Here is a 9,806-nt window from a genome sequence, read left to right on the forward strand (position 1 = left end):
CGGCATGCTTTACAGCTTAGAACCGGGGCTCCAAAAGCATTTTGAGCGACACGGAGCATATGAGATGTTCAAGGAGCTGAAACTAGTTTTCCAAGATCATGCCCGGGTCGAGAGATATGAAGTCTCCGACAAGTTCTACAGTTGTAAGATGGAGGAAAATAGTTATGTCAGTGAGCACATACTCAAAATGTCTGGGTTGCACAACCGCCTGTCCCAGCTGGACATTAACCTCCCGGACGAGGCGGTCATTGACAGAATCCTTCAGTCGCTCCCACCAAGCTACAAGAGCTTTGTGATGAACTACAATATGCAGGGGATGGTGAAAACTATTCCTGAAGTATTTTCAATGCTGAAATCAGCAGAGGTAGAAATCAAGAAGGAGCATCAAGTGTTGATGGTCAATAAAACCACTAAGTTCAAGAAGGGCAAGGGAAAGAAGAACTTCAAGAAGGACGGCAAGGATGTTGCCGTGCCTGGTAAGCCAGTTGCCAGGAAGAAGTCAAAGAATGGACCCAAGCCTGAGACTGAGTGCTTTTATTGCAAAGGGAAGGGTCACTGGAAGCAGAATTGCCCCAAATACTTAGCAGACAAGAAGGCCGGCAACACTAAAGGTATATTTGATATACATGTAATTGATGTGTACCTTACCAGTACTCGTAGTAACTCCTGGGTATTTGATACCGGTGCCGTTGCTCATATATGTAACTCACAGCAGGAGCTGCGGAATAAACGGAGACTGGCGAAGGACGAGGTGACGATGCGCGTCGGGAATGGTTCCAAGGTCGATGTGATCGCCGTCGGCACGCTACCTCTACATTTACCTACGGGATTAGTTTTAAACCTCAATAATTGTTATTTAGTACCAAGTTTGAGCATGAACATTGTATCAGGATCTCGTTTAATACGAGATGGCTACTCATTTAAATCCGAGAATAATGGTTGTTCTATTTATATGAGAGAATTGTTTTATGGTCATGCTCCGATGGTCAACTGTTTATTCTTAATGAATCTCGAACGTAATGTTACACATGTTCATAGTGTGAATACCAAAAGATGTAAAGTTGATAACGATAGTCCCACATACTTGTGGCACTGCCGCCTTGGTCACATTGGTGTCAAGCGCATGAAGAAGCTCCATGCTGATGGACTTTTAGAGTCTCTCGATTATGAATCATTTGACACATGCGAACCATGCTTCATGGGCAAGATGACCAAGACTCTGTTCTCCGAAACAATGGAGCGAGCAACCAACTTATTGGAAATCATACATACCGATGTGTGCGGTCCAATGAGTGTTGAGGCTCGCGGAGGATATCGTTATGTTCTCACTCTCACTGATGACTTGAGTAGATATGGGTATGTCTACTTGATGAAACACAAGTCTGAGACCTTTGAAAAGTTCAAGGAATTTCAGAATGAAGTAGAGAGTCAACGTGACCGAAAGATAAAATTCTTGTGATCAGATCGTGGAGGAGAATATTTAAGTCACGAATTTGGTACACACTTAAGGAAATGTGGAATCGTTTCACAACTCATGCCGCCTGGAACACCTCAGCATAACAGTGTGTCCGAGCGTCGTAATCGCACTCTATTGGATATGGTGCGATCTATGATGTCTCTTACTGATTTACCGCTATCATTTTGGGGATACGCTCTAGAGACAGCTACATTCACTTTAAATAGGGCACCATCTAAATCCGTTGAGATGACACCGTATGAATTATGGTTTGGGAAGAAACCTAAGCTGTCATTTCTAAAAGTTTGGGGATGCGATGCTTATGTCAAGAAACTTCAACCTGAAAAGCTCGAACCCAAGTCAGAAAAATGCGTCTTCATAGGATACCCTAAGGAAACCATTGGGCATACCTTCTACCTTAGATCCGAAGGCAAGATCTTTGTTGCCAAGAACGGATCCTTTCTGGAAAAAGAGTTTCTCTCGAAAGGAGTAAGTGGGAGGAAAGTAGAACTCGATGAAGTACTACCTCTTGAACCGGAAAGTAGTACAGCTCAGGAAAATGTCCTTGTGGTGCCTACACCGACTGGAGAGGAAATTAATGATGATGATCAAGGTACTTCGGATCAAGTTGCTACTGAACTTCGTAGGTCCACTAGGACACGTTCCGCACCAGAGTGGTACGGCAACCCTGTCCTGGAAATCATGTTGTTAGACAACGGTGAACCTTCGAACTATGAAGAAGCGATGGTGGGCCCAGATTCCAACAAATGGCTTGAAGCCATGCAATCCGAGATAGGATCCATGTATGAGAACAAAGTATGGACTTTGACAGACTTGCCCGATGATCGGCGAGCGATAGAAAACAAATGGATCTTTAAGAAGAAGACGGACGCGGATGGTAATGTTACCATCTATAAAGCTCGACTTGTCGCTAAGAGTTATCGACAAGTTCAAGGGATTGACTACGATGAGACTTTCTCTCCCGTAGCGAAGCTTAAGTCCGTCCGAATCATGCTAGCAATTGCCGCATGCTATGATTATGAGATATGGCAGATGGACGTCAAAACGGCATTCCTTAACGGTTACCTTAAGGAAGAGCTGTATATGATCCAGCCGGAAGGTTTTGTCGATCCTAAGAATGCTAACAAGGTATGCAAGCTCCAGCGATCCATTTATGGGCTGGTGCAAGCATCTCGGAGTTGGAACATTCGCTTTGATGAGATGATCAAAGCGTTTGGGTTTATGCAGACTTATGGAGAAGCCTGCGTTTACAAGAAAGTGAGTGGGATCTCTGTAGCATTTCTCATATTATATGTAGATGACATACTTTTGATGGGAAATGATATAGAACTTTTGGACAGCATTAAGGCATACTTGAATAAGAGTTTTTCAATGAAGGACCTTGGAGAAGCTGCTTACATATTAGGCATCAAAATCTATAGGGATAGATCGAGACGCCTCATAGGTCATTCACAAAGCACATACCTTGATAAGATTTTGAAGAAGTTCAAAATGGATCAGTCCAAGAAAGGGTTCTTGCCTGTTTTGCAAGGTGTGAAATTGAGCTCAGCCCAATGCCCGACCACGGCAAAAGATAAAGAAGAGATGAGTGTCATCCCCTATGCCTCAGCCATAGGATCTATTATGTATGCCATGTTGTGTACCAGACCTAATGTAAACCTTGCCGTAAGTTTGGTGGGAAGGTACCAAAGTAATCCCGGCAAGGAACACTGGACAGCGGTCAAGAATATCCTGAAGTACCTGAAAAGGACAAAGGACATGTTTCTCGTTTATGGAGGTGACGAAGAGGTCGTCGTAAAGGGTTACGTCGACGCTAGCTTCGACACAGATCTGGATGACTCTAAGTCACAAACCGGATACGTGTATATGTTGAATGGTGGAGCAGTAAGCTGGTGCAGCTGCAAGCAGAGCGTCGTGGCGGGATCTACATGTGAAGCGGAGTACATGGCAGCCTCGGAGGCAGCACATGAAGCAATTTGGGTGAAGGAGTTCATCACCGACCTAGGAGTCATACCCAATGCGTTGGAACCGATCAAACTCTTCTGTGACAACACTGGAGCTATTGCACTTGCCAAGGAACCCAGGTTTCACAAGAAGACCAGGCACATCAAGCGTCGCTTCAACTCCATTCGTGAAAATGTTCAAGATGGGGACATAGAAATTTGCAAAGTGCATACGGATCTGAATGTCGCAGATCCATTGACTAAACCTCTTCCGCGAGCAAAACATAATCAACACCAGAACTCTATGGGTGTGCGATTCATCACAATGTAACTAGACTATTGACTCTAGTGCAAGTGGGAGACTATTGGAAATATGCCCTAGAGGCAATAATAAAAGTATTATTATTATATTTCCTTGTTCATGATAATTGTCTTTTATTCATGCTATAATTGTATTATCCGGAAATCGTAATACGCATGTGAATACATAGACCACAATATGTCCCTAGTGAGCCTCTAGTTGACTAGCTCGTTGATCAACAGATAGTCATGGTTTCCTGACTATGGACATTGGATGTCGCTGATAACGGGATCACATCATTAGGAGAATGATGTGATGGACAAGACCCAATCCTAAGCATAGCACAAGATCGTGTAGTTCGTTTTGCTAGAGCTTTTACAATGTCAAGTATCTCTTCCTTAGACCATGAGATCGTGTAACTCCTGGATACCGTAGGAGTGCTTTGGGTGTACCAAACGTCACAACGTAACTGGGTGACTATAAAGGTGCATTACAGGTATCTCCGAAAGTGTCTGTTGGGTTGACACGGATCGAGACTGGGATTTGTCACTCCATATGATGGAGAGGTATCACTGGGCCCACTCGGTAGTGCATCATCATAATGAGCTCAAAGTGACCAAGTGTTTGGTCACGGGATCATGCATTACGGTACGAGTAAAGTGACTTGCCGGTAACGAGATTGAACGAGGTATTGGGATATCGACGATCGAATCTCGGGCAAGTAAAATACCGATTGACAAAGGGAATTGTATACAGGGTTGTTTGAATCCTCGACATCGTGGTTCAACTGATGAGATCATCGAGGAGCATGTGGGAGCCAACATGGGTATCCAGATCCCGCTGTTGGTTATTGCCCGAGAGCCGTCTCGGTCATGTCTGCATGTCTCCCGAACCCGTAGGGTCTACAAACTTAAGGTTCGGTGACGCTAGGGTTGTATGAATATGAGTATGCAGCAAACCAAAAGTTGTTCGGAGTCCCGAATGAGATCCTGCACGTCACGAGGAGTTCCGGAATGGTCCGGAGGTAAAGATTTATATATCGGAAGTTTTATTTTGGTCGCCGGAAAAATTTCGCGCGTTATCGGTGTTGCACCGGGAGTGCCGAAAGGGGTCCGGGGGTCCACCAGGGGTCCACCTGCCCCGGGGGGGCACATGGGCTGAAGGGGGTGCGCCTTGGCTTATATGGGCCAAGGGCACCAGCCCCAAGGGGCCCATGCCCCAAGAGATGAGGGAGAGGGGAGAGTCCTAAAAGGGGAAGGCACCTCCTAGTTGCCTTGGGGAGGATGGACTCCTCCCCCCCTTGACCGCACCCCTTCCTTGGAGGAAGGGGCAAGGCTGCGCCCTTCCCCCCTCTCTTGCACCTATATAAAGGGAGGGGAGGGAGGGGTGGCCGCACCCATAAGCCCTGGCGCCTCCCTCCTCCCTGCAACACCTCCTCCTCCTCCCGTAGTTGCTTAGCGAAGCCCTGTCGGAGTTCTGCTGCATTCACCACCACGCCGTCGTGCTACTGGATCATCATCAACCTCTCCTTCCCCCTTGCTGGATCAAGAAGGAGGAGACGTCATCCACTCCGTACGTGTGTTGAACGCGGAGGTGCTGTCCGTTCGGCACTAGGTCATCGGTGATCTGAATCACGGCGAGTACGACTCCATCAACCCCGTTCCATTGAACGCTTCCGCACGCGATCTACAAGTGGTATGTAGATGCAATCACTCTCCCATGACTCGTTGCTAGATGAACTCATAGATGGATCTTGGTGAAACCGTAGAAAAAAATTTAATTTTCTGCAACGTTCCCCAACAATGATAGTGTCACAATTGGTTTATAGCTACTTATTAGTTTTATTTAAGATTTAGATTACTTTTTGTTCTTGATTTTTTTCCTTTACTGACATCTCGAATGATTTAGCACATGCCCATTTATTCAACCATATCCACTCACCCTTATTTGTAGGACTCTTCTCTTATTTAATCAAATGTCTGAATGCAAAACATAAGATGGAATGTTGAATGGACATCATACTCAATAAAAAACCTAGGAGAGAGCATACTTTATCCATTTCATTTGTGTATGGTGAAATTAGAGGCATCAAGGAAAGTATATATATCTAGTTCCACACTCACAACTTGTAAGAAAATGGCTATATTGCACTCACATCTACTTACTCCCATGCAAATTTCTATTGTGAACATTCGCCACAAGAAGACGTGTCAATATGGAAGTTGAACTCGCCTTGTACTAGTTGGTCCTTAGCCCAAGAAAGACGTGTCAATATGGTAGTTGAACTAACTTTGTACTGGTTGGTCCTTAGCCCAAGAAGTGTCATACATCAATCTCCTACTTCACATTGCACCTCGACAATGTTCGACATCATGACTTCAGGGGAGGGGCTTCTTCTACTCGCTAAGACAACAAGGAGTCGAGTTTGGCAGCGAGGTACTTCGAGTAGGAGGCGTATAGTTCCTTCTAGGATTGCAACAGGGAGATAAAAAAGGGAAGAAAACCAGATAGTCTGATTTTGATCAAATAGTTCACACAAATGTGACCGAGATCACTACAACCTTGAGCAGTTGACTCTTTCAGCCATAGCCCACGAGTTGCTTGTGGCAGTAAGTTCAGTATGCATGATTAAAAGGATGTGGTCACTTGTTAAAAAAAGGTGTGGGCAGGAGGTAACCATGCACTTCCTTTTTTTTCTTGATTGTCTAGGTGGATGTGTATGACAAGTTGAGATGCCTGAATTCGGCTCATATAAATAAAACCATATACCTTGATCGGATCCCCTTTTCTCGCTTTTTGGGGATTTTTTTACCGCTTACAGATTTACCTAAAATTTACATGTCTAATTTTGGGGAGGACGAGGTGTAGGATATGTGTGTGGTCATTGCGATTTTTCTGGAGTTTAGTTCGTTTCATCCTGCGTTGTGTAGGTGGTGATTTCTCCCGATATTTTGCTTATCTCTCTTCCTCTCTCAAGAATTAAATACACAAAACCACCACATTTGTGTCATGATTATCGAAAAACCATTACTTTACCATTCATGGCACAATGAAACGAATGCTATCGTTGACAGTGGAAAAAACACTAATTGTAGATGCTAAGCACTTTGGTGACATCACTAATCGACCGGGCCCACCCGTCAGGATGAGTTGGCCGACAAAATACCACGTAGGCAAATTGACTTGGTCTTCTTCTTCCTCCTTCCTCATTTTTTCAGATTTGGATCCTGAGCACCCCAACCCCTCGAGCAGCAGCAGCTCGGTCCCACACCCGACCCGGCCACTCCAGTGCCTCTCCCCGGCCGGCGAGTCCAGGCTGCCGCGTTCGCCCATCCTCATCGCGCCCCTTTTGCCTTCTTCGTACAAGCTAACGAAACCGACGGGTGTGCCTTGATTGTGTCTTTTGCGCTGAAGATGAATCAACTTCCCATTTGTTCTTTGGCTGCACAATAGCAAAAAATGTTTGGTCCTTTGTCTGTAACCACTTGAAGATCCCCATAGGAACAGACTTTGAGTCTGTTGCTAGGTTTGGGGTCTCTAATAAGAAAAATTCTGCTTTAAATACCATTAGTTCAGCTGTCCTGTGGTGTTTGTGAAAATATAGGAATTCTATGATTTTTAACAACACCATTTGGACATCTATTATCTAGGTATGGAGGTTGATCCTCAAAACTCTTAAGTTCCGGACGATCTTGTCTCCAGCGAGTGGCAAGGCAAGATTGGAGGATTTCCTAAACGCACCGACGGCCTTCTCCCAGCAACCGTTGCGGATCTCGAGTGGCTGGCCACCAAAGATGGGGCGGCTGATTAGTGGGGCAAACTCAAAATCTTAGAGGATGACGAAAGCTTCCAATCTCCAATTAAGAAGAACGATCCAGGGAACAAGAACACAACAAGTAGCTTGTTGTCAAGCATGACTGTCTGCTGCCCCCCTCCCCAAGCGACTATCCCCCCTCCCCACTCCAAGCGACTACGGCGCCACCGTTCAAGTTCAGGAGGTCCAGTGAGATGGCCATGGTGTGATGCACCGGTGTGGATCTTTAGTTGTGTACTAGTTGTTCTTTTTCTGGGCCTGCGTGCCTTAGCTCTAGTTTGTACTTTGTTTTCCCTAGCTATCGACTTCATGAACTACTCCTCTTAGTGAGACGGTGTAAGAGAACTGTTGGTGGTTTCATTCAAGTAATGGAGCCGGGGAGGAGCCTCCCTGTTTATCTAAAAAAGCGACGGCCGTGCGTGGACGTGAAGCTCCCTTGCTGTCCGCATGCGTGCGTTTGCGTTTGCATGGGGCTAGGCGTTGGCGAGATAGGGATGCCCCTCAACCTAGGCCTGGACCTGAAGCTCTTCGTCGTCAAGACCACTGGTGCGTGCGGTCAGCACATATTTTTTCCGTTGAAGTAGGAGATGGCGGAGGAAGCAACTCAAGGCCACCGGCACGCCCTGGTCTCGCGATGGTGCTCCACCTCTGCCGGATGACGACGCCGGTGGCCCAACACCCTTCCCCTCCATGGACGACGAAGAGCAGTGAGGGGAGGCGGGGAATCTTGTAGGACCTTGAGAAGAGGTGTCTAGAGGGTGGGTGATTACACACTAAGAGCCAAAGTTGCAGTTTTTAGGTTTCTTTAAAGTTTGAGTGGACTTTAGGCACAAGTTTAACATTCACAACATATAGCAAGCAAGCATGCAAAGAGTATATGAGCAGCGGAAAGTAAAGAATGCAACTTGCAAGAATTTAAAGGGAAGGGATTTGAGGAATCAAACGCAATTGGAGACACGGATATTTTTGGCGTGGTTCCGATAGGTGGTGCTATCGTACATCCACGTTGATGGAGACTTCAACCCACGAAGGGCAAAGGTTGCGCAAGTCCACGGAGGGCTCCACCCACGAAGGGTCCACGAAGAAGCAACCTTGTCTATCCCACCATGGCCGTCGCCCACGAAGGACTTGCCTCACTAGCGGTAGATCTTCACGAAGTAGGCGATCTCCTTGCCCTTACAAACTCCTTGGTTCAACTCCACAATCTTGTCGGAGGCTCCCAAGTGACACCTAGCCAATCTAGGAGACACCACTCTCCAAGAAGTAACAAACGGTGTGTTGATGATGAACTCCTTGCTCTTGTGCTTCAAATGATAGTCTCCCCAACACTCAACTCTCTCTCATAGGATTTGGATCTGGTGGAAAGAGGGTTTGAGTGGAAAGCAACTTGGGAAAGGCTAGAGATCAAGATTCATATGGTAGGAATGGAATATCTTGGCCTCAACACATGAGTAGGTGGTTCTCTCTCAGAACTGGTAAGTTGGAAGTGTAGGTTTAGTCTGATGGCTCTCTCCACGAATGAAGAGGAGGTGGAGGGGTATATATAGCCTCCACACAAAATCTAACCGTTACACACAATCTACCAAACTCGGTGGGACCGGATCGTTAAACTCGGCCGGACCAATTTAGTAAACAATGTGACCATTAGGGATTTTCGGTGGGACCGGAATGCAACTCGGTAGGACCGATTCGGTTAGGGTTAGGGCATAACGTAATCTCAGTAGGACCGATTACACAAACTCGGTGGGACCGATTTTGGTAATAAGCTTTCCAGAGAGTTGGTCAGGCAAACTCGGTTGAACCGATTATCAAACTCGGTAGGACCGATTTTGATAATAAGTTAACCAGAAAGTTTGCATTGTAATCTCGGTAGTACCGATTGCTCAAACTCGGTGAGATCGATTTTGATAATGGACATACACAGAGAGATTACAATCCCATCTCGGTGAGACCGAGATCCCTATCGGTGAGACCGATTTGCCTAGGGTTTGTGGCAGTGGCTAAGACATCAGAACTCGGTGGCGCCGGATAGAAAGAATCAGTGGGGCCGAGTTTGACTTTAGGTTTAGGACATATGTGTGGAAATGGGAAAGTAGTTGAGGGTATTTGGAGCATATCACTAAGCACTTAAATCAAGGGGCTCATTAAGCAACACCTCATCCCTCCTTGATAGTATTGGCTTTTCGTATAGACTCAATGTGATCTTGGATCACTAAAATGTAAAATGAAGAGTCTTGAGCTTGAAGCTTGAGCCAATCCTTTGTCCTTAGC

Source organism: Triticum dicoccoides, chromosome 4B (assembly GCF_002162155.2).
Source record: "Triticum dicoccoides isolate Atlit2015 ecotype Zavitan chromosome 4B, WEW_v2.0, whole genome shotgun sequence".
Classification (NCBI taxonomy): domain Eukaryota; kingdom Viridiplantae; phylum Streptophyta; class Magnoliopsida; order Poales; family Poaceae; genus Triticum; species Triticum dicoccoides.